Source organism: Lagenorhynchus albirostris, chromosome 17, assembly GCF_949774975.1.
Source record: "Lagenorhynchus albirostris chromosome 17, mLagAlb1.1, whole genome shotgun sequence".
In the NCBI taxonomy this organism is placed as follows: Eukaryota; Metazoa; Chordata; class Mammalia; order Artiodactyla; family Delphinidae; genus Lagenorhynchus; species Lagenorhynchus albirostris.
In genome coordinates, this window is record NC_083111.1 from 34,907,074 (window position 1) to 34,934,203 (window position 27,130).

Consider the following 27,130-nt stretch of genomic DNA (forward strand, 5'->3'; position numbering starts at 1 on the left):
TCCTGGGTCTGCTAAGCAACATCCGGGCCCGTAGCCCTTTAGAGCCCCTCTGTGTATGCCGAGCGTAGGGAAACGCACTGCACTCTCTTTGGGAGCAGCTTAATTTCCTCAGCACTCGCACACGTTCACGAACACCGTTGTGGCACCTCCCTCATGGCGTCGAAGTCTTACGCATTGCCCTGGTCTGAGCTGAACTCCGAGTAACCCTCGGCTTCGCATTCCATCTAGGAGCTCCTGCCTGAAGTCACCGTGCCTCCCAGAGATAGTCGGCGTGCGTTCTTACTGCCATTTAAGTAAGTCCTGCTCTTCCTGTGACACTGCAGGCTTTGGAATAGCCACAGGCCCAGAGGAGCAGCTGCGGCGTTCCTTGGTTGAGGCAGTTCGCTTGATGCAGAACACCCTACTTCGAGAAGTTGATTCAGGGGAAGAAACACAGGGGAACCTGTGTGCTTTAGACTTGTTAGAAACCACAGGGGTGTATGCTGAGTGTGCCCATGGAAACGGGGGCCTGCGGGAACTAGCCTTGCTTTCCCATTTTGAAGGCTGCATTCATGCTGCCTTGAAGCTACCTGACATTCCCTGCTCTTGACAGGCCTGTCAACCCTGTAAGAATGCTTCGCGGAAAAGTATGAGTCTGTTCTGTCTGAACCAGGTGCTTCCGTGGCCGCGGTTGGGGTCCGCCTGACAAGCTCTAGAGCTAAAGGGAATCTCAACGTGAAAACTTGCCTTCAGGTTAGGCCCCTAGTAGCCGTGCAGAAAGGGAGGCAGGCAGCTGTTTCCATCAGTTCTTAGTCGCTTATATGCTTTATGTGAAAGGAAGTACACTTTTGAGGACGCGTAGGCCTCTCGGGTATGCATCACTTTCACTCCAAGGTCACTGACTACCTCCAGACCCCCGTGGGCCTGCTGAGCCACTTCGAGACCCGTTGGTTGATCCCTCGGAGGGCTCTGTGCCTGCCGAGGGATGGGCAGCACCCTGTACGTTCCTTGAGGAGAGCTACATTTCCAGAGTCCTCGAACAGCCTCAGGACAACATTTCTGGTGAGTCCGACTTTGTCATGGCCCTTGTGTGAGCTTCCGTGAGAAAACAGTGTGCTTTGAGTACTTGGAGGACCTCGTACCCGAAGTCACTCTGCCTGAGGAGAAAGTCAGCATCTCACCACGCGGTGTCGCTAACGGCACACCCAGCGTGAACAGATGCCTGGAAGTAAGGCCCTGATTTGCCGTGCAGAAGCGGAGGCGTGCAGCAGTTTCCAAGAGGCGGTGGCCTCTGCTGTGGGTAACTTCCGCGGCAGCACAGTTTTCTGGACACCTAGGAGGCTAGCGTGGGCACCCTGTTCCGGCAGGAACCCTGAGTACCCCCAGGCCCTCCTGGGTCTGCTAAGCAACATCCTGGCCCGTAGCCCTTTAGAGCCCCTCTGTGTATGCCGAGTGTAGGGAAACGCACTGCACTCTCTTTGGGAGCAGCTTAATTTCCTCAGCACTCGCACACGTTCACGAACACCGTTGTGGCACCTCCCTCATGGCGTCGAAGTCTTACGCATTGCCCTGGTCTGAGCTGAACTCCGAGTAACCCTCGGCTTCGCATTCCATCTAGGAGCTCCTGCCTGAAGTCACCGTGCCTCCCAGAGATAGTCGGCGTGCGTTCTTACTGCCATTTAAGTAAGTCCTGCTCTTCCTGTGACACTGCAGGCTTTGGAATAGCCACAGGCCCAGAGGAGCAGCTGCGGCGTTCCTTGGTTGAGGCAGTTCGCTTGATGCAGAACACCCTACTTCGAGAAGTTGATTCAGGGGAAGAAACACAGGGGAACCTGTGTGCTTTAGACTTGTTAGAAACCACAGGGGTGTATGCTGAGTGTGCCCATGGAAACGGGGGCCTGCGGGAACTACCCTTGATTTCCCATTTTGAAGGCTGCATTCATGCTGCCTTGAAGCTACCTGACATTCCCTGCTCTTGACAGGCCTGTCAACCCTGTAAGAATGCTTCGCGGAAAAGTATGAGTCTGTTCTGTCTGAACCAGGTGCTTCCGTGGCCGCGGTTGGGGTCCACCTGACAAGCTCTGGAGCTAAAGGGAATCTCAACGTGAAAACTTGCCTCCAGGTTAGGCCCCTAGTAGCCGTGCAGAAAGGGAGGCAGGCAGCTGTTTCCATCAGTTCTTAGTCGCTTATATGCTTTATGTGAAAGGAAGTACACTTTTGAGGACTCGTAGGCCTCTCGGGTATGCATCACTTTCCCTCCAAGGTCACTGACTACCTCCAGACCCCCGTGGGCCTGCTGAGCCACTTCGAGACCCGTTGGTTGATCCCTCGGAGGGCTCTGTGCCTGCCGAGGGATGGGCAGCACCCTGTACGTTCCTTGAGGAGAGCTACATTTCCAGAGTCCTCGAACAGCCTCAGGACAACATTTCTGGTGAGTCCGACTGTGTCATGGCCCTTGTGTGAGCTTCCGTGAGAAAACAGTGTGCTTTGAGTACTTGGAGGACCTCGTACCCGAAGTCACTCTGCCTGAGGAGAAAGTCAGCATCTCACCACGCGGTGTCGCTAACGGCATACCCAGCCTGAACAGATGCCTGGAAGTAAGGCCCAGACCTGCCGTGCAGAAGCGGAGGCGTGCAGCAGTTTCCAAGAGGCGGTGGCCTCTGCTCTGGGTAACTTCCGCGGCAGCACAGTTTTCTGGACACCTAGGAGGCTAGCGTGGGCACCCTGTTCCGGCAGGAACCCTGAGTACCCCCAGGCCCTCCTGGGTCTGCTAAGCAACATCCGGGCCCGTAGCCCTTTAGAGCCCCTCTGTGTATGCCGAGCGTAGGGAAACGCACTGCACTCTCTTTGGGAGCAGCTTAATTTCCTCAGCACTCGCACACGTTCACGAACACCGTTGTGGCACCTCCCTCATGGCGTCGAAGTCTTACGCATTGCCCTGGTCTGAGCTGAACTCCGAGTAACCCTCGGCTTCGCATTCCATCTAGGAGCTCCTGCCTGAAGTCACCGTGCCTCCCAGAGATAGTCGGCGTGCGTTCTTACTGCCATTTAACTAAGTCCTGCTCTTCCTGTGACACTGCAGGCTTTTGGATAGCCACAGGCCCAGAGGAGCAGCTGCGGCGTTCCTTGGTTGAGGCAGTTCGCTTGATGCAGAACACCCTACTTCGAGAAGTTGATTCAGGGGTGGAAACACAGGGTCACCAGTGTGGCTTTAGACTTGTTAGAAACCACAGGGGTGTATGCTGAGTGTGCCCATGGAAACGGGGGCCTGCGGGAACTACCCTTGCTTTCCCATTTTGAAGGCTGCATTCATGCTGCCTTGAAGCTATCTGACATTCCCTGCTCTTGACAGGCCTGTCAACCCTGTAAGAATGCTTCGCGGAAAAGTATGAGTCTGTTCTGTCTGAACCAGGTGCTTCCGTGGCCGCGGTTGGGGTCCGCCTGACAAGCTCTAGAGCTAAAGGGAATCTCAACGTGAAAACTTGCCTTCAGGTTAGGCCCCTAGTAGCCGTGCAGAAAGGGAGGCAGGCAGCTGTTTCCATCAGTTCTTAGTCGCTTATATGCTTTATGTGAAAGGAAGTACACTTTTGAGGACGCGTAGGCCTCTCGGGTATGCATCACTTTCACTCCAAGGTCACTGACTACCTCCAGACCCCCGTGGGCCTGCTGAGCCACTTCGAGACCCGTTGGTTGATCCCTCGGAGGGCTCTGTGCCTGCCGAGGGATGGGCAGCACCCTGTACGTTCCTTGAGGAGAGCTACATTTCCAGAGTCCTCGAACAGCCTCAGGACAACATTTCTGGTGAGTCCGACTTTGTCATGGCCCTTGTGTGAGCTTCCGTGAGAAAACAGTGTGCTTTGAGTACTTGGAGGACCTCGTACCCGAAGTCACTCTGCCTGAGGAGAAAGTCAGCATCTCACCACGCGGTGTCGCTAACGGCACACCCAGCGTGAACAGATGCCTGGAAGTAAGGCCCTGATTTGCCGTGCAGAAGCGGAGGCGTGCAGCAGTTTCCAAGAGGCGGTGGCCTCTGCTGTGGGTAACTTCCGCGGCAGCACAGTTTTCTGGACACCTAGGAGGCTAGCGTGGGCACCCTGTTCCGGCAGGAACCCTGAGTACCCCCAGGCCCTCCTGGGTCTGCTAAGCAACATCCTGGCCCGTAGCCCTTTAGAGCCCCTCTGTGTATGCCGAGTGTAGGGAAACGCACTGCACTCTCTTTGGGAGCAGCTTAATTTCCTCAGCACTCGCACACGTTCACGAACACCGTTGTGGCACCTCCCTCATGGCGTCGAAGTCTTACGCATTGCCCTGGTCTGAGCTGAACTCCGAGTAACCCTCGGCTTCGCATTCCATCTAGGAGCTCCTGCCTGAAGTCACCGTGCCTCCCAGAGATAGTCGGCGTGCGTTCTTACTGCCATTTAAGTAAGTCCTGCTCTTCCTGTGACACTGCAGGCTTTGGAATAGCCACAGGCCCAGAGGAGCAGCTGCGGCGTTCCTTGGTTGAGGCAGTTCGCTTGATGCAGAACACCCTACTTCGAGAAGTTGATTCAGGGGAAGAAACACAGGGGAACCTGTGTGCTTTAGACTTGTTAGAAACCACAGGGGTGTATGCTGAGTGTGCCCATGGAAACGGGGGCCTGCGGGAACTACCCTTGATTTCCCATTTTGAAGGCTGCATTCATGCTGCCTTGAAGCTACCTGACATTCCCTGCTCTTGACAGGCCTGTCAACCCTGTAAGAATGCTTCGCGGAAAAGTATGAGTCTGTTCTGTCTGAACCAGGTGCTTCCGTGGCCGCGGTTGGGGTCCACCTGACAAGCTCTGGAGCTAAAGGGAATCTCAACGTGAAAACTTGCCTCCAGGTTAGGCCCCTAGTAGCCGTGCAGAAAGGGAGGCAGGCAGCTGTTTCCATCAGTTCTTAGTCGCTTATATGCTTTATGTGAAAGGAAGTACACTTTTGAGGACTCGTAGGCCTCTCGGGTATGCATCACTTTCCCTCCAAGGTCACTGACTACCTCCAGACCCCCGTGGGCCTGCTGAGCCACTTCGAGACCCGTTGGTTGATCCCTCGGAGGGCTCTGTGCCTGCCGAGGGATGGGCAGCACCCTGTACGTTCCTTGAGGAGAGCTACATTTCCAGAGTCCTCGAACAGCCTCAGGACAACATTTCTGGTGAGTCCGACTGTGTCATGGCCCTTGTGTGAGCTTCCGTGAGAAAACAGTGTGCTTTGAGTACTTGGAGGACCTCGTACCCGAAGTCACTCTGCCTGAGGAGAAAGTCAGCATCTCACCACGCGGTGTCGCTAACGGCATACCCAGCCTGAACAGATGCCTGGAAGTAAGGCCCAGACCTGCCGTGCAGAAGCGGAGGCGTGCAGCAGTTTCCAAGAGGCGGTGGCCTCTGCTCTGGGTAACTTCCGCGGCAGCACAGTTTTCTGGACACCTAGGAGGCTAGCGTGGGCACCCTGTTCCGGCAGGAACCCTGAGTACCCCCAGGCCCTCCTGGGTCTGCTAAGCAACATCCGGGCCCGTAGCCCTTTAGAGCCCCTCTGTGTATGCCGAGCGTAGGGAAACGCACTGCACTCTCTTTGGGAGCAGCTTAATTTCCTCAGCACTCGCACACGTTCACGAACACCGTTGTGGCACCTCCCTCATGGCGTCGAAGTCTTACGCATTGCCCTGGTCTGAGCTGAACTCCGAGTAACCCTCGGCTTCGCATTCCATCTAGGAGCTCCTGCCTGAAGTCACCGTGCCTCCCAGAGATAGTCGGCGTGCGTTCTTACTGCCATTTAACTAAGTCCTGCTCTTCCTGTGACACTGCAGGCTTTTGGATAGCCACAGGCCCAGAGGAGCAGCTGCGGCGTTCCTTGGTTGAGGCAGTTCGCTTGATGCAGAACACCCTACTTCGAGAAGTTGATTCAGGGGTGGAAACACAGGGTCACCAGTGTGGCTTTAGACTTGTTAGAAACCACAGGGGTGTATGCTGAGTGTGCCCATGGAAACGGGGGCCTGCGGGAACTACCCTTGCTTTCCCATTTTGAAGGCTGCATTCATGCTGCCTTGAAGCTATCTGACATTCCCTGCTCTTGACAGGCCTGTCAACCCTGTAAGAATGCTTCGCGGAAAAGTATGAGTCTGTTCTGTCTGAACCAGGTGCTTCCGTGGCCGCGGTTGGGGTCCGCCTGACAAGCTCTAGAGCTAAAGGGAATCTCAACGTGAAAACTTGCCTCCAGGTTAGGCCCCTAGTAGCCGTGCAGAAAGGGAGGCAGGCAGCTGTTTCCATGAATTCTTAGTCGATTAAATGCTTGATGTGAAAGCAAGTACACTTTTGAGGACTCCTAGGCCTCTCGGGTATACATCACTTTCCCTCGAGGTTCACTGAGTACCTCCAGACCCCCGTGGGCCGGCTGAGCCACTTCGGGACCCATTGGTTGATCCCTCGGAGGCCCTCTGTGCCTGCCGAGGGATGGGCAGCACCCTGTACGTTCCTTGAGGAGAGCTACATTACCAGAGTCCTCGAACAGCCTCAGGACAACATTTCTGGTGAGTCCGACTGTGTCATGGCCCTTGTGTGAGCTTCCGTGAGAAAACAGTGTGCTTTGAGTACTTGGAGGACCTCGTACCCGAAGTCACTCTGCCTGAGGAGAAAGTCAGCATCTCACCACGCGGTGTCGCTAACGGCACACCCAGCGTGAACAGATGCCTGGAAGTAAGGCCCAGACCTGCCGTGCAGAAGCGGAGGCGTGCAGCAGTTTCCATGAGGCGGTGGCCTCTGCTCTGGGTAACTTCCACGGCAGCACAGTTTTCTGGACACCTAGGAGGCTAGCGTGGGCACCCTGTTCCGGCAGGAACCCTGAGTACCCCCAGGCCCTCCTGGGTCTGCTAAGCAACATCCGGGCCCGTAGCCCTTTAGAGCCCCTCTGTGTATGCCGAGCGTAGGGAAACGCACTGCACTCTCTTTGGGAGCAGCTTAATTTCCTCAGCACTCGCACACGTTCACGAACACCGTTGTGGCACCTCCCTCATGGCGTCGAAGTCTTACGCATTGCCCTGGTCTGAGCTGAACTCCGAGTAACCCTCGGCTTCGCATTCCATCTAGGAGCTCCTGCCTGAAGTCACCGTGCCTCCCACAGATAGTCGTCGTGCGTTCTTACTGCCATTTAACTAAGTCCTGCTCTTCCTGTGACACTGCAGGCTTTTGGATAGCCACAGGCCCAGAGGAGCAGCTGCGGCGTTCCTTGGTTGAGGCAGTTCGCTTGATGCAGAACACCCTACTTCGAGAAGTTGATTCAGGGGTGGAAACACAGGGTCACCAGTGTGGCTTTAGACTTGTTAGAAACCACAGGGGTGTATGCTGAGTGTGCCCATGGAAACGGGGGCCTGCGGGAACTACCCTTGCTTTCCCATTTTGAAGGCTGCATTCATGCTGCCTTGAAGCTATCTGACATTCCCTGCTCTTGACAGGCCTGTCAACCCTGTAAGAATGCTTCGCGGAAAAGTATGAGTCTGTTCTGTCTGAACCAGGTGCTTCCGTGGCCGCGGTTGGGGTCCGCCTGACAAGCTCTAGAGCTAAATGGAATCTCAACGTGAAAACTTGCCTCCAGGTTAGGCCCCTAGTAGCTGTGCAGAAAGGGAGGCAGGCAGCTGTTTCCATGAATTCTTAGTCGATTAAATGCTTGATGTGAAAGCAAGTACACTTTTGAGGACTCCTAGGCCTCTCGGGTATACATCACTTTCCCTCGAGGTTCACTGAGTACCTCCAGACCCCCGTGGGCCGGCTGAGCCACTTCGGGACCCATTGGTTGATCCCTCGGAGGCCCTCTGTGCCTGCCGAGGGATGGGCAGCACCCTGTACGTTCCTTGAGGAGAGCTACATTACCAGAGTCCTCGAACAGCCTCAGGACAACATTTCTGGTGAGTCCGACTGTGTCATGGCCCTTGTGTGAGCTTCCGTGAGAAAACAGTGTGCTTTGAGTACTTGGAGGACCTCGTACCCGAAGTCACTCTGCCTGAGGAGAAAGTCAGCATCTCACCACGCGGTGTCGCTAACGGCACACCCAGCGTGAACAGATGCCTGGAAGTAAGGCCCTGATTTGCCGTGCAGAAGCGGAGGCGTGCAGCAGTTTCCAAGAGGCGGTGGCCTCTGCTGTGGGTAACTTCCGCGGCAGCACAGTTTTCTGGACACCTAGGAGGCTAGCGTGGGCACCCTGTTCCGGCAGGAACCCTGAGTACCCCCAGGCCCTCCTGGGTCTGCTAAGCAACATCCTGGCCCGTAGCCCTTTAGAGCCCCTCTGTGTATGCCGAGTGTAGGGAAACGCACTGCACTCTCTTTGGGAGCAGCTTAATTTCCTCAGCACTCGCACACGTTCACGAACACCGTTGTGGCACCTCCCTCATGGCGTCGAAGTCTTACGCATTGCCCTGGTCTGAGCTGAACTCCGAGTAACCCTCGGCTTCGCATTCCATCTAGGAGCTCCTGCCTGAAGTCACCGTGCCTCCCAGAGATAGTCGGCGTGCGTTCTTACTGCCATTTAAGTAAGTCCTGCTCTTCCTGTGACACTGCAGGCTTTGGAATAGCCACAGGCCCAGAGGAGCAGCTGCGGCGTTCCTTGGTTGAGGCAGTTCGCTTGATGCAGAACACCCTACTTCGAGAAGTTGATTCAGGGGAAGAAACACAGGGGAACCTGTGTGCTTTAGACTTGTTAGAAACCACAGGGGTGTATGCTGAGTGTGCCCATGGAAACGGGGGCCTGCGGGAACTACCCTTGATTTCCCATTTTGAAGGCTGCATTCATGCTGCCTTGAAGCTACCTGACATTCCCTGCTCTTGACAGGCCTGTCAACCCTGTAAGAATGCTTCGCGGAAAAGTATGAGTCTGTTCTGTCTGAACCAGGTGCTTCCGTGGCCGCGGTTGGGGTCCACCTGACAAGCTCTGGAGCTAAAGGGAATCTCAACGTGAAAACTTGCCTCCAGGTTAGGCCCCTAGTAGCCGTGCAGAAAGGGAGGCAGGCAGCTGTTTCCATCAGTTCTTAGTCGCTTATATGCTTTATGTGAAAGGAAGTACACTTTTGAGGACTCGTAGGCCTCTCGGGTATGCATCACTTTCCCTCCAAGGTCACTGACTACCTCCAGACCCCCGTGGGCCTGCTGAGCCACTTCGAGACCCGTTGGTTGATCCCTCGGAGGGCTCTGTGCCTGCCGAGGGATGGGCAGCACCCTGTACGTTCCTTGAGGAGAGCTACATTTCCAGAGTCCTCGAACAGCCTCAGGACAACATTTCTGGTGAGTCCGACTGTGTCATGGCCCTTGTGTGAGCTTCCGTGAGAAAACAGTGTGCTTTGAGTACTTGGAGGACCTCGTACCCGAAGTCACTCTGCCTGAGGAGAAAGTCAGCATCTCACCACGCGGTGTCGCTAACGGCATACCCAGCCTGAACAGATGCCTGGAAGTAAGGCCCAGACCTGCCGTGCAGAAGCGGAGGCGTGCAGCAGTTTCCAAGAGGCGGTGGCCTCTGCTCTGGGTAACTTCCGCGGCAGCACAGTTTTCTGGACACCTAGGAGGCTAGCGTGGGCACCCTGTTCCGGCAGGAACCCTGAGTACCCCCAGGCCCTCCTGGGTCTGCTAAGCAACATCCGGGCCCGTAGCCCTTTAGAGCCCCTCTGTGTATGCCGAGCGTAGGGAAACGCACTGCACTCTCTTTGGGAGCAGCTTAATTTCCTCAGCACTCGCACACGTTCACGAACACCGTTGTGGCACCTCCCTCATGGCGTCGAAGTCTTACGCATTGCCCTGGTCTGAGCTGAACTCCGAGTAACCCTCGGCTTCGCATTCCATCTAGGAGCTCCTGCCTGAAGTCACCGTGCCTCCCAGAGATAGTCGGCGTGCGTTCTTACTGCCATTTAACTAAGTCCTGCTCTTCCTGTGACACTGCAGGCTTTTGGATAGCCACAGGCCCAGAGGAGCAGCTGCGGCGTTCCTTGGTTGAGGCAGTTCGCTTGATGCAGAACACCCTACTTCGAGAAGTTGATTCAGGGGTGGAAACACAGGGTCACCAGTGTGGCTTTAGACTTGTTAGAAACCACAGGGGTGTATGCTGAGTGTGCCCATGGAAACGGGGGCCTGCGGGAACTACCCTTGCTTTCCCATTTTGAAGGCTGCATTCATGCTGCCTTGAAGCTATCTGACATTCCCTGCTCTTGACAGGCCTGTCAACCCTGTAAGAATGCTTCGCGGAAAAGTATGAGTCTGTTCTGTCTGAACCAGGTGCTTCCGTGGCCGCGGTTGGGGTCCGCCTGACAAGCTCTAGAGCTAAAGGGAATCTCAACGTGAAAACTTGCCTCCAGGTTAGGCCCCTAGTAGCCGTGCAGAAAGGGAGGCAGGCAGCTGTTTCCATGAATTCTTAGTCGATTAAATGCTTGATGTGAAAGCAAGTACACTTTTGAGGACTCCTAGGCCTCTCGGGTATACATCACTTTCCCTCGAGGTTCACTGAGTACCTCCAGACCCCCGTGGGCCGGCTGAGCCACTTCGGGACCCATTGGTTGATCCCTCGGAGGCCCTCTGTGCCTGCCGAGGGATGGGCAGCACCCTGTACGTTCCTTGAGGAGAGCTACATTACCAGAGTCCTCGAACAGCCTCAGGACAACATTTCTGGTGAGTCCGACTGTGTCATGGCCCTTGTGTGAGCTTCCGTGAGAAAACAGTGTGCTTTGAGTACTTGGAGGACCTCGTACCCGAAGTCACTCTGCCTGAGGAGAAAGTCAGCATCTCACCACGCGGTGTCGCTAACGGCACACCCAGCGTGAACAGATGCCTGGAAGTAAGGCCCAGACCTGCCGTGCAGAAGCGGAGGCGTGCAGCAGTTTCCATGAGGCGGTGGCCTCTGCTCTGGGTAACTTCCACGGCAGCACAGTTTTCTGGACACCTAGGAGGCTAGCGTGGGCACCCTGTTCCGGCAGGAACCCTGAGTACCCCCAGGCCCTCCTGGGTCTGCTAAGCAACATCCGGGCCCGTAGCCCTTTAGAGCCCCTCTGTGTATGCCGAGCGTAGGGAAACGCACTGCACTCTCTTTGGGAGCAGCTTAATTTCCTCAGCACTCGCACACGTTCACGAACACCGTTGTGGCACCTCCCTCATGGCGTCGAAGTCTTACGCATTGCCCTGGTCTGAGCTGAACTCCGAGTAACCCTCGGCTTCGCATTCCATCTAGGAGCTCCTGCCTGAAGTCACCGTGCCTCCCAGAGATAGTCGTCGTGCGTTCTTACTGCCATTTAACTAAGTCCTGCTCTTCCTGTGACACTGCAGGCTTTTGGATAGCCACAGGCCCAGAGGAGCAGCTGCGGCGTTCCTTGGTTGAGGCAGTTCGCTTGATGCAGAACACCCTACTTCGAGAAGTTGATTCAGGGGTGGAAACACAGGGTCACCAGTGTGGCTTTAGACTTGTTAGAAACCACAGGGGTGTATGCTGAGTGTGCCCATGGAAACGGGGGCCTGCGGGAACTACCCTTGCTTTCCCATTTTGAAGGCTGCATTCATGCTGCCTTGAAGCTATCTGACATTCCCTGCTCTTGACAGGCCTGTCAACCCTGTAAGAATGCTTCGCGGAAAAGTATGAGTCTGTTCTGTCTGAACCAGGTGCTTCCGTGGCCGCGGTTGGGGTCCGCCTGACAAGCTCTAGAGCTAAATGGAATCTCAACGTGAAAACTTGCCTCCAGGTTAGGCCCCTAGTAGCTGTGCAGAAAGGGAGGCAGGCAGCTGTTTCCATGAATTCTTAGTCGATTAAATGCTTGATGTGAAAGCAAGTACACTTTTGAGGACTCCTAGGCCTCTCGGGTATACATCACTTTCCCTCGAGGTTCACTGAGTACCTCCAGACCCCCGTGGGCCGGCTGAGCCACTTCGGGACCCATTGGTTGATCCCTCGGAGGCCCTCTGTGCCTGCCGAGGGATGGGCAGCACCCTGTACGTTCCTTGAGGAGAGCTACATTACCAGAGTCCTCGAACAGCCTCAGGACAACATTTCTGGTGAGTCCGACTGTGTCATGGCCCTTGTGTGAGCTTCCGTGAGAAAACAGTGTGCTTTGAGTACTTGGAGGACCTCGTACCCGAAGTCACTCTGCCTGAGGAGAAAGTCAGCATCTCACCACGCGGTGTCGCTAACGGCACACCCAGCGTGAACAGATGCCTGGAAGTAAGGCCCAGACCTGCCGTGCAGAAGCGGAGGCGTGCAGCAGTTTCCATGAGGCGGTGGCCTCTGCTCTGGGTAACTTCCACGGCAGCACAGTTTTCTGGACACCTAGGAGGCTAGCGTGGGCACCCTGTTCCGGCAGGAACCCTGAGTACCCCCAGGCCCTCCTGGGTCTGCTAAGCAACATCCGGGCCCATAGCCCTTTAGAGCCCCTCTGTGTATGCCGAGCGTAGGGAAACGCACTGCACTCTCTTTGGGAGCAGCTTAATTTCCTCAGCACTCGCACACGTTCACGAACACCGTTGTGGCACCTCCCTCATGGCGTCGAAGTCTTACGCATTGCCCTGGTCTGAGCTGAACTCCGAGTAACCCTCGGCTTCGCATTCCATCTAGGAGCTCCTGCCTGAAGTCACCGTGCCTCCCAGAGATAGTCGTCGTGCGTTCTTACTGCCATTTAACTAAGTCCTGCTCTTCCTGTGACACTGCAGGCTTTTGGATAGCCACAGGCCCAGAGGAGCAGCTGCGGCGTTCCTTGGTTGAGGCAGTTCGCTTGATGCAGAACACCCTACTTCGAGAAGTTGATTCAGGGGTGGAAACACAGGGTCACCAGTGTGGCTTTAGACTTGTTAGAAACCACAGGGGTGTATGCTGAGTGTGCCCATGGAAACGGGGGCCTGCGGGAACTACCCTTGCTTTCCCATTTTGAAGGCTGCATTCATGCTGCCTTGAAGCTATCTGACATTCCCTGCTCTTGACAGGCCTGTCAACCCTGTAAGAATGCTTCGGGGAAAATTATGAGTCTTTTCTGTCTAAACCAGGTGCTTCCGTGGCCGCGGTTGTGGTCTGCCTGACAAACTCTAGCGCTATAGGGAATCTCAACGTGAAAACTTGCCTCCAGGTTAGGCCCCTAGTAGCCGTGCAGAAAGGGAGGCAGGCAGCTGTTTCCATGAATTCTTAGTCGATTAAATGCTTGATGTGAAAGCAAGTACACTTTTGAGGACTCCTAGGCCTCTCGGGTATACATCACTTTCCCTCGAGGTTCACTGAGTACCTCCAGACCCCCGTGGGCCGGCTGAGCCACTTCGGGACCCATTGGTTGATCCCTCGGAGGCCCTCTGTGCCTGCCGAGGGATGGGCAGCACCCTGTACGTTCCTTGAGGAGAGCTACATTACCAGAGTCCTCGAACAGCCTCAGGACAACATTTCTGGTGAGTCCGACTGTGTCATGGCCCTTGTGTGAGCTTCCGTGAGAAAACAGTGTGCTTTGAGTACTTGGAGGACCTCGTACCCGAAGTCACTCTGCCTGAGGAGAAAGTCAGCATCTCACCACGCGGTGTCGCTAACGGCACACCCAGCGTGAACAGATGCCTGGAAGTAAGGCCCAGACCTGCCGTGCAGAAGCGGAGGCGTGCAGCAGTTTCCATGAGGCGGTGGCCTCTGCTCTGGGTAACTTCCACGGCAGCACAGTTTTCTGGACACCTAGGAGGCTAGCGTGGGCACCCTGTTCCGGCAGGAACCCTGAGTACCCCCAGGCCCTCCTGGGTCTGCTAAGCAACATCCGGGCCCGTAGCCCTTTAGAGCCCCTCTGTGTATGCCGAGCGTAGGGAAACGCACTGCACTCTCTTTGGGAGCAGCTTAATTTCCTCAGCACTCGCACACGTTCACGAACACCGTTGTGGCACCTCCCTCATGGCGTCGAAGTCTTACGCATTGCCCTGGTCTGAGCTGAACTCCGAGTAACCCTCGGCTTCGCATTCCATCTAGGAGCTCCTGCCTGAAGTCACCGTGCCTCCCAGAGATAGTCGTCGTGCGTTCTTACTGCCATTTAACTAAGTCCTGCTCTTCCTGTGACACTGCAGGCTTTTGGATAGCCACAGGCCCAGAGGAGCAGCTGCGGCGTTCCTTGGTTGAGGCAGTTCGCTTGATGCAGAACACCCTACTTCGAGAAGTTGATTCAGGGGTGGAAACACAGGGTCACCAGTGTGGCTTTAGACTTGTTAGAAACCACAGGGGTGTATGCTGAGTGTGCCCATGGAAACGGGGGCCTGCGGGAACTAGCCTTGCTTTCCCATTTTGAAGGCTGCATTCATGCTGCCTTGAAGCTATCTGACATTCCCTGCTCTTGACAGGCCTGTCAACCCTGTAAGAATGCTTCGCGGAAAAGTATGAGTCTGTTCTGTCTGAACCAGGTGCTTCCGTGGCCGCGGTTGGGGTCCGCCTGACAAGCTCTAGAGCTAAAGGGAATCTCAACGTGAAAACTTGCCTCCAGGTTAGGCCCCTAGTAGCCGTGCAGAAAGGGAGGCAGGCAGCTGTTTCCATGAATTCTTAGTCGATTAAATGCTTGATGTGAAAGCAAGTACACTTTTGAGGACTCCTAGGCCTCTCGGGTATACATCACTTTCCCTCGAGGTTCACTGAGTACCTCCAGACCCCCGTGGGCCGGCTGAGCCACTTCGGGACCCATTGGTTGATCCCTCGGAGGCCCTCTGTGCCTGCCGAGGGATGGGCAGCACCCTGTACGTTCCTTGAGGAGAGCTACATTACCAGAGTCCTCGAACAGCCTCAGGACAACATTTCTGGTGAGTCCGACTGTGTCATGGCCCTTGTGTGAGCTTCCGTGAGAAAACAGTGTGCTTTGAGTACTTGGAGGACCTCGTACCCGAAGTCACTCTGCCTGAGGAGAAAGTCAGCATCTCACCACGCGGTGTCGCTAACGGCACACCCAGCGTGAACAGATGCCTGGAAGTAAGGCCCAGACCTGCCGTGCAGAAGCGGAGGCGTGCAGCAGTTTCCATGAGGCGGTGGCCTCTGCTCTGGGTAACTTCCACGGCAGCACAGTTTTCTGGACACCTAGGAGGCTAGCGTGGGCACCCTGTTCCGGCAGGAACCCTGAGTACCCCCAGGCCCTCCTGGGTCTGCTAAGCAACATCCGGGCCCGTAGCCCTTTAGAGCCCCTCTGTGTATGCCGAGCGTAGGGAAACGCACTGCACTCTCTTTGGGAGCAGCTTAATTTCCTCAGCACTCGCACACGTTCACGAACACCGTTGTGGCACCTCCCTCATGGCGTCGAAGTCTTACGCATTGCCCTGGTCTGAGCTGAACTCCGAGTAACCCTCGGCTTCGCATTCCATCTAGGAGCTCCTGCCTGAAGTCACCGTGCCTCCCAGAGATAGTCGTCGTGCGTTCTTACTGCCATTTAACTAAGTCCTGCTCTTCCTGTGACACTGCAGGCTTTTGGATAGCCACAGGCCCAGAGGAGCAGCTGCGGCGTTCCTTGGTTGAGGCAGTTCGCTTGATGCAGAACACCCTACTTCGAGAAGTTGATTCAGGGGTGGAAACACAGGGTCACCAGTGTGGCTTTAGACTTGTTAGAAACCACAGGGGTGTATGCTGAGTGTGCCCATGGAAACGGGGGCCTGCGGGAACTACCCTTGCTTTCCCATTTTGAAGGCTGCATTCATGCTGCCTTGAAGCTATCTGACATTCCCTGCTCTTGACAGGCCTGTCAACCCTGTAAGAATGCTTCGCGGAAAAGTATGAGTCTGTTCTGTCTGAACCAGGTGCTTCCGTGGCCGCGGTTGGGGTCCGCCTGACAAGCTCTAGAGCTAAAGGGAATCTCAACGTGAAAACTTGCCTCCAGGTTAGGCCCCTAGTAGCCGTGCAGAAAGGGAGGCAGGCAGCTGTTTCCATGAATTCTTAGTCGATTAAATGCTTGATGTGAAAGCAAGTACACTTTTGAGGACTCCTAGGCCTCTCGGGTATACATCACTTTCCCTCGAGGTTCACTGAGTACCTCCAGACCCCCGTGGGCCGGCTGAGCCACTTCGGGACCCATTGGTTGATCCCTCGGAGGCCCTCTGTGCCTGCCGAGGGATGGGCAGCACCCTGTACGTTCCTTGAGGAGAGCTACATTACCAGAGTCCTCGAACAGCCTCAGGACAACATTTCTGGTGAGTCCGACTGTGTCATGGCCCTTGTGTGAGCTTCCGTGAGAAAACAGTGTGCTTTGAGTACTTGGAGGACCTCGTACCCGAAGTCACTCTGCCTGAGGAGAAAGTCAGCATCTCACCACGCGGTGTCGCTAACGGCACACCCAGCGTGAACAGATGCCTGGAAGTAAGGCCCAGACCTGCCGTGCAGAAGCGGAGGCGTGCAGCAGTTTCCATGAGGCGGTGGCCTCTGCTCTGGGTAACTTCCACGGCAGCACAGTTTTCTGGACACCTAGGAGGCTAGCGTGGGCACCCTGTTCCGGCAGGAACCCTGAGTACCCCCAGGCCCTCCTGGGTCTGCTAAGCAACATCCGGGCCCGTAGCCCTTTAGAGCCCCTCTGTGTATGCCGAGCGTAGGGAAACGCACTGCACTCTCTTTGGGAGCAGCTTAATTTCCTCAGCACTCGCACACGTTCACGAACACCGTTGTGGCACCTCCCTCATGGCGTCGAAGTCTTACGCATTGCCCTGGTCTGAGCTGAACTCCGAGTAACCCTCGGCTTCGCATTCCATCTAGGAGCTCCTGCCTGAAGTCACCGTGCCTCCCAGAGATAGTCGTCGTGCGTTCTTACTGCCATTTAACTAAGTCCTGCTCTTCCTGTGACACTGCAGGCTTTTGGATAGCCACAGGCCCAGAGGAGCAGCTGCGGCGTTCCTTGGTTGAGGCAGTTCGCTTGATGCAGAACACCCTACTTCGAGAAGTTGATTCAGGGGTGGAAACACAGGGTCACCAGTGTGGCTTTAGACTTGTTAGAAACCACAGGGGTGTATGCTGAGTGTGCCCATGGAAACGGGGGCCTGCGGGAACTAGCCTTGCTTTCCCATTTTGAAGGCTGCATTCATGCTGCCTTGAAGCTATCTGACATTCCCTGCTCTTGACAGGCCTGTCAACCCTGTAAGAATGCTTCGCGGAAAAGTATGAGTCTGTTCTGTCTGAACCAGGTGCTTCCGTGGCCGCGGTTGGGGTCCGCCTGACAAGCTCTAGAGCTAAAGGGAATCTCAACGTGAAAACTTGCCTCCAGGTTAGGCCCCTAGTAGCCGTGCAGAAAGGGAGGCAGGCAGCTGTTTCCATGAATTCTTAGTCGATTAAATGCTTGATGTGAAAGCAAGTACACTTTTGAGGACTCCTAGGCCTCTCGGGTATACATCACTTTCCCTCGAGGTTCACTGAGTACCTCCAGACCCCCGTGGGCCGGCTGAGCCACTTCGGGACCCATTGGTTGATCCCTCGGAGGCCCTCTGTGCCTGCCGAGGGATGGGCAGCACCCTGTACGTTCCTTGAGGAGAGCTACATTACCAGAGTCCTCGAACAGCCTCAGGACAACATTTCTGGTGAGTCCGACTGTGTCATGGCCCTTGTGTGAGCTTCCGTGAGAAAACAGTGTGCTTTGAGTACTTGGAGGACCTCGTACCCGAAGTCACTCTGCCTGAGGAGAAAGTCAGCATCTCACCACGCGGTGTCACTAACGGCACACCCAGCGTGAACAGATGCCTGGAAGTAAGGCCCAGACCTGCCGTGCAGAAGCGGAGGCGTGCAGCAGTTTCCATGAGGCGGTGGCCTCTGCTCTGGGTAACTTCCACGGCAGCACAGTTTTCTGGACACCTAGGAGGCTAGCGTGGGCACCCTGTTCCGGCAGGAACCCTGAGTACCCCCAGGCCCTCCTGGGTCTGCTAAGCAACATCCGGGCCCGTAGCCCTTTAGAGCCCCTCTGTGTATGCCGAGCGTAGGGAAACGCACTGCACTCTCTTTGGGAGCAGCTTAATTTCCTCAGCACTCGCACACGTTCACGAACACCGTTGTGGCACCTCCCTCATGGCGTCGAAGTCTTACGCATTGCCCTGGTCTGAGCTGAACTCCGAGTAACCCTCGGCTTCGCATTCCATCTAGGAGCTCCTGCCTGAAGTCACCGTGCCTCCCAGAGATAGTCGTCGTGCGTTCTTACTGCCATTTAAGTAAGTCCTGCTCTTCCTGTGACACTGCAGGCTTTTGGATAGCCACAGGCCCAGAGGAGCAGCTGCGGCGTTCCTTGGTTGAGGCAGTTCGCTTGATGCAGAACACCCTACTTCGAGAAGTTGATTCAGGGGTGGAAACACAGGGTCACCAGTGTGGCTTTAGACTTGTTAGAAACCACAGGGGTGTATGCTGAGTGTGCCCATGGAAACGGGGGCCTGCGGGAACTAGCCTTGCTTTCCCATTTTGAAGGCTGCATTCATGCTGCCTTGAAGCTATCTGACATTCCCTGCTCTTGACAGGCCTGTCAACCCTGTAAGAATGCTTCGCGGAAAAGTATGAGTCTGTTCTGTCTGAACCAGGTGCTTCCGTGGCCGCGGTTGGGGTCCGCCTGACAAGCTCTAGAGCTAAAGGGAATCTCAACGTGAAAACTTGCCTCCAGGTTAGGCCCCTAGTAGCCGTGCAGAAAGGGAGGCAGGCAGCTGTTTCCATGAATTCTTAGTCGATTAAATGCTTGATGTGAAAGCAAGTACACTTTTGAGGACTCCTAGGCCTCTCGGGTATACATCACTTTCCCTCGAGGTTCACTGAGTACCTCCAGACCCCCGTGGGCCGGCTGAGCCACTTCGGGACCCATTGGTTGATCCCTCGGAGGCCCTCTGTGCCTGCCGAGGGATGGGCAGCACCCTGTACGTTCCTTGAGGAGAGCTACATTACCAGAGTCCTCGAACAGCCTCAGGACAACATTTCTGGTGAGTCCGACTGTGTCATGGCCCTTGTGTGAGCTTCCGGGAGAAAACAGTGTGCTTTGAGTACTTGGAGGACCTCGTACCCGAAGTCACTCTGCCTGAGGAGAAAGTCAGCATCTCACCACGCGGTGTCGCTAACGGCACACCCAGCGTGAACAGATGCCTGGAAGTAAGGCCCAGACCTGCCGTGCAGAAGCGGAGGCGTGCAGCAGTTTCCATGAGGCGGTGGCCTCTGCTCTGGGTAACTTCCACGGCAGCACAGTTTTCTGGACACCTAGGAGGCTAGCGTGGGCACCCTGTTCCGGCAGGAACCCTGAGTACCCCCAGGCCCTCCTGGGTCTGCTAAGCAACATCCGGGCCCGTAGCCCTTTAGAGCCCCTCTGTGTATGCCGAGCGTAGGGAAACGCACTGCACTCTCTTTGGGAGCAGCTTAATTTCCTCAGCACTCGCACACGTTCACGAACACCGTTGTGGCACCTCCCTCATGGCGTCGAAGTCTTACGCATTGCCCTGGTCTGAGCTGAACTCCGAGTAACCCTCGGCTTCGCATTCCATCTAGGAGCTCCTGCCTGAAGTCACCGTGCCTCCCAGAGATAGTCGGCGTGCGTTCTTACTGCCATTTAACTAAGTCCTGCTCTTCCTGTGACACTGCAGGCTTTTGGATAGCCACAGGCCCAGAGGAGCAGCTGCGGCGTTCCTTGGTTGAGGCAGTTCGCTTGATGCAGAACACCCTACTTCGAGAAGTTGATTCAGGGGTGGAAACACAGGGTCACCAGTGTGGCTTTAGACTTGTTAGAAACCACAGGGGTGTATGCTGAGTGTGCCCATGGAAACGGGGGCCTGCGGGAACTAGCCTTGCTTTCCCATTTTGAAGGCTGCATTCATGCTGCCTTGAAGCTATCTGACATTCCCTGCTCTTGACAGGCCTGTCAACCCTGTAAGAATGCTTCGCGGAAAAGTATGAGTCTGTTCTGTCTGAACCAGGTGCTTCCGTGGCCGCGGTTGGGGTCCGCCTGACAAGCTCTAGAGCTAAAGGGAATCTCAACGTGAAAACTTGCCTCCAGGTTAGGCCCCTAGTAGCCGTGCAGAAAGGGAGGCAGGCAGCTGTTTCCATGAATTCTTAGTCGATTAAATGCTTGATGTGAAAGCAAGTACACTTTTGAGGACTCCTAGGCCTCTCGGGTATACATCACTTTCCCTCGAGGTTCACTGAGTACCTCCAGACCCCCGTGGGCCGGCTGAGCCACTTCGGGACCCATTGGTTGATCCCTCGGAGGCCCTCTGTGCCTGCCGAGGGATGGGCAGCACCCTGTACGTTCCTTGAGGAGAGCTACATTACCAGAGTCCTCGAACAGCCTCAGGACAACATTTCTGGTGAGTCCGACTGTGTCATGGCCCTTGTGTGAGCTTCCGTGAGAAAACAGTGTGCTTTGAGTACTTGGAGGACCTCGTACCCGAAGTCACTCTGCCTGAGGAGAAAGTCAGCATCTCACCACGCGGTGTCGCTAACGGCACACCCAGCGTGAACAGATGCCTGGAAGTAAGGCCCAGACCTGCCGTGCAGAAGCGGAGGCGTGCAGCAGTTTCCATGAGGCGGTGGTCTCTGCTCTGGGTAACTTCCACGGCAGCACAGTTTTCTGGACACCTAGGAGGCTAGCGTGGGCACCCTGTTCCGGCAGGAACCCTGAGTACCCCCAGGCCCTCCTGGGTCTGCTAAGCAACATCCGGGCCCGTAGCCCTTTAGAGCCCCTCTGTGTATGCCGAGCGTAGGGAAACGCACTGCACTCTCTTTGGGAGCAGCTTAATTTCCTCAGCACTCGCACACGTTCACGAACACCGTTGTGGCACCTCCCTCATGGCGTCGAAGTCTTACGCATTGCCCTGGTCTGAGCTGAACTCCGAGTAACCCTCGGCTTCGCATTCCATCTAGGAGCTCCTGCCTGAAGTCACCGTGCCTCCCAGAGATAGTCGTCGTGCGTTCTTACTGCCATTTAACTAAGTCCTGCTCTTCCTGTGACACTGCAGGCTTTTGGATAGCCACAGGCCCAGAGGAGCAGCTGCGGCGTTCCTTGGTTGAGGCAGTTCGCTTGATGCAGAACACCCTACTTCGAGAAGTTGATTCAGGGGTGGAAACACAGGGTCACCAGTGTGGCTTTAGACTTGTTAGAAACCACAGGGGTGTATGCTGAGTGTGCCCATGGAAACGGGGGCCTGCGGGAACTAGCCTTGCTTTCCCATTTTGAAGGCTGCATTCATGCTGCCTTGAAGCTATCTGACATTCCCTGCTCTTGACAGGCCTGTCAACCCTGTAAGAATGCTTCGGGGAAAATTATGAGTCTTTTCTGTCTAAACCAGGTGCTTCCGTGGCCGCGGTTGTGGTCCGCCTGACAAACTCTAGCGCTATAGGGAATCTCAACGTGAAAACTTGCCTCCAGGTTAGGCCCCTAGTAGCCGTGCAGAAAGGGAGGCAGGCAGCTGTTTCCATGAATTCTTAGTCGATTAAATGCTTGATGTGAAAGCAAGTACACTTTTGAGGACTCCTAGGCCTCTCGGGTATACATCACTTTCCCTCGAGGTTCACTGAGTACCTCCAGACCCCCGTGGGCCGGCTGAGCCACTTCGGGACCCATTGGTTGATCCCTCGGAGGCCCTCTGTGCCTGCCGAGGGATGGGCAGCACCCTGTACGTTCCTTGAGGAGAGCTACATTACCAGAGTCCTCGAACAGCCTCAGGACAACATTTCTGGTGAGTCCGACTGTGTCATGGCCCTTGTGTGAGCTTCCGTGAGAAAACAGTGTGCTTTGAGTACTTGGAGGACCTCGTACCCGAAGTCACTCTGCCTGAGGAGAAAGTCAGCATCTCACCACGCGGTGTCGCTAACGGCACACCCAGCGTGAACAGATGCCTGGAAGTAAGGCCCAGACCTGCCGTGCAGAAGCGGAGGCGTGCAGCAGTTTCCATGAGGCGGTGGCCTCTGCTCTGGGTAACTTCCACGGCAGCACAGTTTTCTGGACACCTAGGAGGCTAGCGTGGGCACCCTGTTCCGGCAGGAACCCTGAGTACCCCCAGGCCCTCCTGGGTCTGCTAAGCAACATCCGGGCCCGTAGCCCTTTAGAGCCCCTCTGTGTATGCCGAGCGTAGGGAAACGCACTGCACTCTCTTTGGGAGCAGCTTAATTTCCTCAGCACTCGCACACGTTCACGAACACCGTTGTGGCACCTCCCTCATGGCGTCGAAGTCTTACGCATTGCCCTGGTCTGAGCTGAACTCCGAGTAACCCTCGGCTTCGCATTCCATCTAGGAGCTCCTGCCTGAAGTCACCGTGCCTCCCAGAGATAGTCGTCGTGCGTTCTTACTGCCATTTAACTAAGTCCTGCTCTTCCTGTGACACTGCAGGCTTTTGGATAGCCACAGGCCCAGAGGAGCAGCTGCGGCGTTCCTTGGTTGAGGCAGTTCGCTTGATGCAGAACACCCTACTTCGAGAAGTTGATTCAGGGGTGGAAACACAGGGTCATCAGTGTGGCTTTAGACTTGTTAGAAACCACAGGGGTGTATGCTGAGTGTGCCCATGGAAACGGGGGCCTGCGGGAACTAGCCTTGCTTTCCCATTTTGAAGGCTGCATTCATGCTGCCTTGAAGCTATCTGACATTCCCTGCTCTTGACAGGCCTGTCAACCCTGTAAGAATGCTTCGCGGAAAAGTATGAGTCTGTTCTGTCTGAACCAGGTGCTTCCGTGGCCGCGGTTGGGGTCCGCCTGACAAGCTCTAGAGCTAAAGGGAATCTCAACGTGAAAACTTGCCTCCAGGTTAGGCCCCTAGTAGCCGTGCAGAAAGGGAGGCAGGCAGCTGTTTCCATGAATTCTTAGTCGATTAAATGCTTGATGTGAAAGCAAGTACACTTTTGAGGACTCCTAGGCCTCTCGGGTATACATCACTTTCCCTCGAGGTTCACTGAGTACCTCCAGACCCCCGTGGGCCGGCTGAGCCACTTCGGGACCCATTGGTTGATCCCTCGGAGGCCCTCTGTGCCTGCCGAGGGATGGGCAGCACCCTGTACGTTCCTTGAGGAGAGCTACATTACCAGAGTCCTCGAACAGCCTCAGGACAACATTTCTGGTGAGTCCGACTGTGTCATGGCCCTTGTGTGAGCTTCCGTGAGAAAACAGTGTGCTTTGAGTACTTGGAGGACCTCGTACCCGAAGTCACTCTGCCTGAGGAGAAAGTCAGCATCTCACCACGCGGTGTCGCTAACGGCACACCCAGCGTGAACAGATGCCTGGAAGTAAGGCCCAGACCTGCCGTGCAGAAGCGGAGGCGTGCAGCAGTTTCCATGAGGCGGTGGCCTCTGCTCTGGGTAACTTCCACGGCAGCACAGTTTTCTGGACACCTAGGAGGCTAGCGTGGGCACCCTGTTCCGGCAGGAACCCTGAGTACCCCCAGGCCCTCCTGGGTCTGCTAAGCAACATCCGGGCCCGTAGCCCTTTAGAGCCCCTCTGTGTATGCCGAGCGTAGGGAAACGCACTGCACTCTCTTTGGGAGCAGCTTAATTTCCTCAGCACTCGCACACGTTCACGAACACCGTTGTGGCACCTCCCTCATGGCGTCGAAGTCTTACGCATTGCCCTGGTCTGAGCTGAACTCCGAGTAACCCTCGGCTTCGCATTCCATCTAGGAGCTCCTGCCTGAAGTCACCGTGCCTCCCAGAGATAGTCGTCGTGCGTTCTTACTGCCATTTAACTAAGTCCTGCTCTTCCTGTGACACTGCAGGCTTTTGGATAGCCACAGGCCCAGAGGAGCAGCTGCGGCGTTCCTTGGTTGAGGCAGTTCGCTTGATGCAGAACACCCTACTTCGAGAAGTTGATTCAGGGGTGGAAACACAGGGTCACCAGTGTGGCTTTAGACTTGTTAGAAACCACAGGGGTGTATGCTGAGTGTGCCCATGGAAACGGGGGCCTGCGGGAACTAGCCTTGCTTTCCCATTTTGAAGGCTGCATTCATGCTGCCTTGAAGCTATCTGACATTCCCTGCTCTTGACAGGCCTGTCAACCCTGTAAGAATGCTTCGCGGAAAAGTATGAGTCTGTTCTGTCTGAACCAGGTGCTTCCGTGGCCGCGGTTGGGGTCCGCCTGACAAGCTCTAGAGCTAAAGGGAATCTCAACGTGAAAACTTGCCTCCAGGTTAGGCCCCTAGTAGCCGTGCAGAAAGGGAGGCAGGCAGCTGTTTCCATGAATTCTTAGTCGATTAAATGCTTGATGTGAAAGCAAGTACACTTTTGAGGACTCCTAGGCCTCTCGGGTATACATCACTTTCCCTCGAGGTTCACTGAGTACCTCCAGACCCCCGTGGGCCGGCTGAGCCACTTCGGGACCCATTGGTTGATCCCTCGGAGGCCCTCTGTGCCTGCCGAGGGATGGGCAGCACCCTGTACGTTCCTTGAGGAGAGCTACATTACCAGAGTCCTCGAACAGCCTCAGGACAACATTTCTGGTGAGTCCGACTGTGTCATGGCCCTTGTGTGAGCTTCCGTGAGAAAACAGTGTGCTTTGAGTACTTGGAGGACCTCGTACCCGAAGTCACTCTGCCTGAGGAGAAAGTCAGCATCTCACCACGCGGTGTCGCTAACGGCACACCCAGCGTGAACAGATGCCTGGAAGTAAGGCCCAGACCTGCCGTGCAGAAGCGGAGGCGTGCAGCAGTTTCCATGAGGCGGTGGCCTCTGCTCTGGGTAACTTCCACGGCAGCACAGTTTTCTGGACACCTAGGAGGCTAGCGTGGGCACCCTGTTCCGGCAGGAACCCTGAGTACCCCCAGGCCCTCCTGGGTCTGCTAAGCAACATCCGGGCCCGTAGCCCTTTAGAGCCCCTCTGTGTATGCCGAGCGTAGGGAAACGCACTGCACTCTCTTTGGGAGCAGCTTAATTTCCTCAGCACTCGCACACGTTCACGAACACCGTTGTGGCACCTCCCTCATGGCGTCAAAGTCTTACGCATTGCCCTGGTCTGAGCTGAACTCCGAGTAACCCTCGGCTTCGCATTCCATCTAGGAGCTCCTGCCTGAAGTCACCGTGCCTCCCAGAGATAGTCGTCGTGCGTTCTTACTGCCATTTAACTAAGTCCTGCTCTTCCTGTGACACTGCAGGCTTTTGGATAGCCACAGGCCCAGAGGAGCAGCTGCGGCGTTCCTTGGTTGAGGCAGTTCGCTTGATGCAGAACACCCTACTTCGAGAAGTTGATTCAGGGGTGGAAACACAGGGTCACCAGTGTGGCTTTAGACTTGTTAGAAACCACAGGGGTGTATGCTGAGTGTGCCCATGGAAACGGGGGCCTGCGGGAACTAGCCTTGCTTTCCCATTTTGAAGGCTGCATTCATGCTGCCTTGAAGCTATCTGACATTCCCTGCTCTTGACAGGCCTGTCAACCCTGTAAGAATGCTTCGCGGAAAAGTATGAGTCTGTTCTGTCTGAACCAGGTGCTTCCGTGGCCGCGGTTGGGGTCCGCCTGACAAGCTCTAGAGCTAAAGGGAATCTCAACGTGAAAACTTGCCTCCAGGTTAGGCCCCTAGTAGCCGTGCAGAAAGGGAGGCAGGCAGCTGTTTCCATGAATTCTTAGTCGATTAAATGCTTGATGTGAAAGCAAGTACACTTTTGAGGACTCCTAGGCCTCTCGGGTATACATCACTTTCCCTCGAGGTTCACTGAGTACCTCCAGACCCCCGTGGGCCGGCTGAGCCACTTCGGGACCCATTGGTTGATCCCTCGGAGGCCCTCTGTGCCTGCCGAGGGATGGGCAGCACCCTGTACGTTCCTTGAGGAGAGCTACATTACCAGAGTCCTCGAACAGCCTCAGGACAACATTTCTGGTGAGTCCGACTGTGTCATGGCCCTTGTGTGAGCTTCCGTGAGAAAACAGTGTGCTTTGAGTACTTGGAGGACCTCGTACCCGAAGTCACTCTGCCTGAGGAGAAAGTCAGCATCTCACCACGCGGTGTCGCTAACGGCACACCCAGCGTGAACAGATGTCTGGAAGTAAGGCCCAGACCTGCCGTGCAGAAGCGGAGGCGTGCAGCAGTTTCCATGAGGCGGTGGCCTCTGCTCTGGGTAACTTCCACGGCAGCACAGTTTTCTGGACACCTAGGAGGCTAGCGTGGGCACCCTGTTCCGGCAGGAACCCTGAGTACCCCCAGGCCCTCCTGGGTCTGCTAAGCAACATCCGGGCCCGTAGCCCTTTAGAGCCCCTCTGTGTATGCCGAGCGTAGGGAAACGCACTGCACTCTCTTTGGGAGCAGCTTAATTTCCTCAGCACTCGCACACGTTCACGAACACCGTTGTGGCACCTCCCTCATGGCGTCGAAGTCTTACGCATTGCCCTGGTCTGAGCTGAACTCCGAGTAACCCTCGGCTTCGCATTCCATCTAGGAGCTCCTGCCTGAAGTCACCGTGCCTCCCAGAGATAGTCGTCGTGCGTTCTTACTGCCATTTAACTAAGTCCTGCTCTTCCTGTGACACTGCAGGCTTTTGGATAGCCACAGGCCCAGAGGAGCAGCTGCGGCGTTCCTTGGTTGAGGCAGTTCGCTTGATGCAGAACACCCTACTTCGAGAAGTTGATTCAGGGGTGGAAACACAGGGTCACCAGTGTGGCTTTAGACTTGTTAGAAACCACAGGGGTGTATGCTGAGTGTGCCCATGGAAACGGGGGCCTGCGGGAACTAGCCTTGCTTTCCCATTTTGAAGGCTGCATTCATGCTGCCTTGAAGCTATCTGACATTCCCTGCTCTTGACAGGCCTGTCAACCCTGTAAGAATGCTTCGCGGAAAAGTATGAGTCTGTTCTGTCTGAACCAGGTGCTTCCGTGGCCGCGGTTGGGGTCCGCCTGACAAGCTCTAGAGCTAAAGGGAATCTCAACGTGAAAACTTGCCTCCAGGTTAGGCCCCTAGTAGCCGTGCAGAAAGGGAGGCAGGCAGCTGTTTCCATGAATTCTTAGTCGATTAAATGCTTGATGTGAAAGCAAGTACACTTTTGAGGACTCCTAGGCCTCTCGGGTATACATCACTTTCCCTCGAGGTTCACTGAGTACCTCCAGACCCCCGTGGGCCGGCTGAGCCACTTCGGGACCCATTGGTTGATCCCTCGGAGGCCCTCTGTGCCTGCCGAGGGATGGGCAGCACCCTGTACGTTCCTTGAGGAGAGCTACATTACCAGAGTCCTCGAACAGCCTCAGGACAACATTTCTGGTGAGTCCGACTGTGTCATGGCCCTTGTGTGAGCTTCCGTGAGAAAA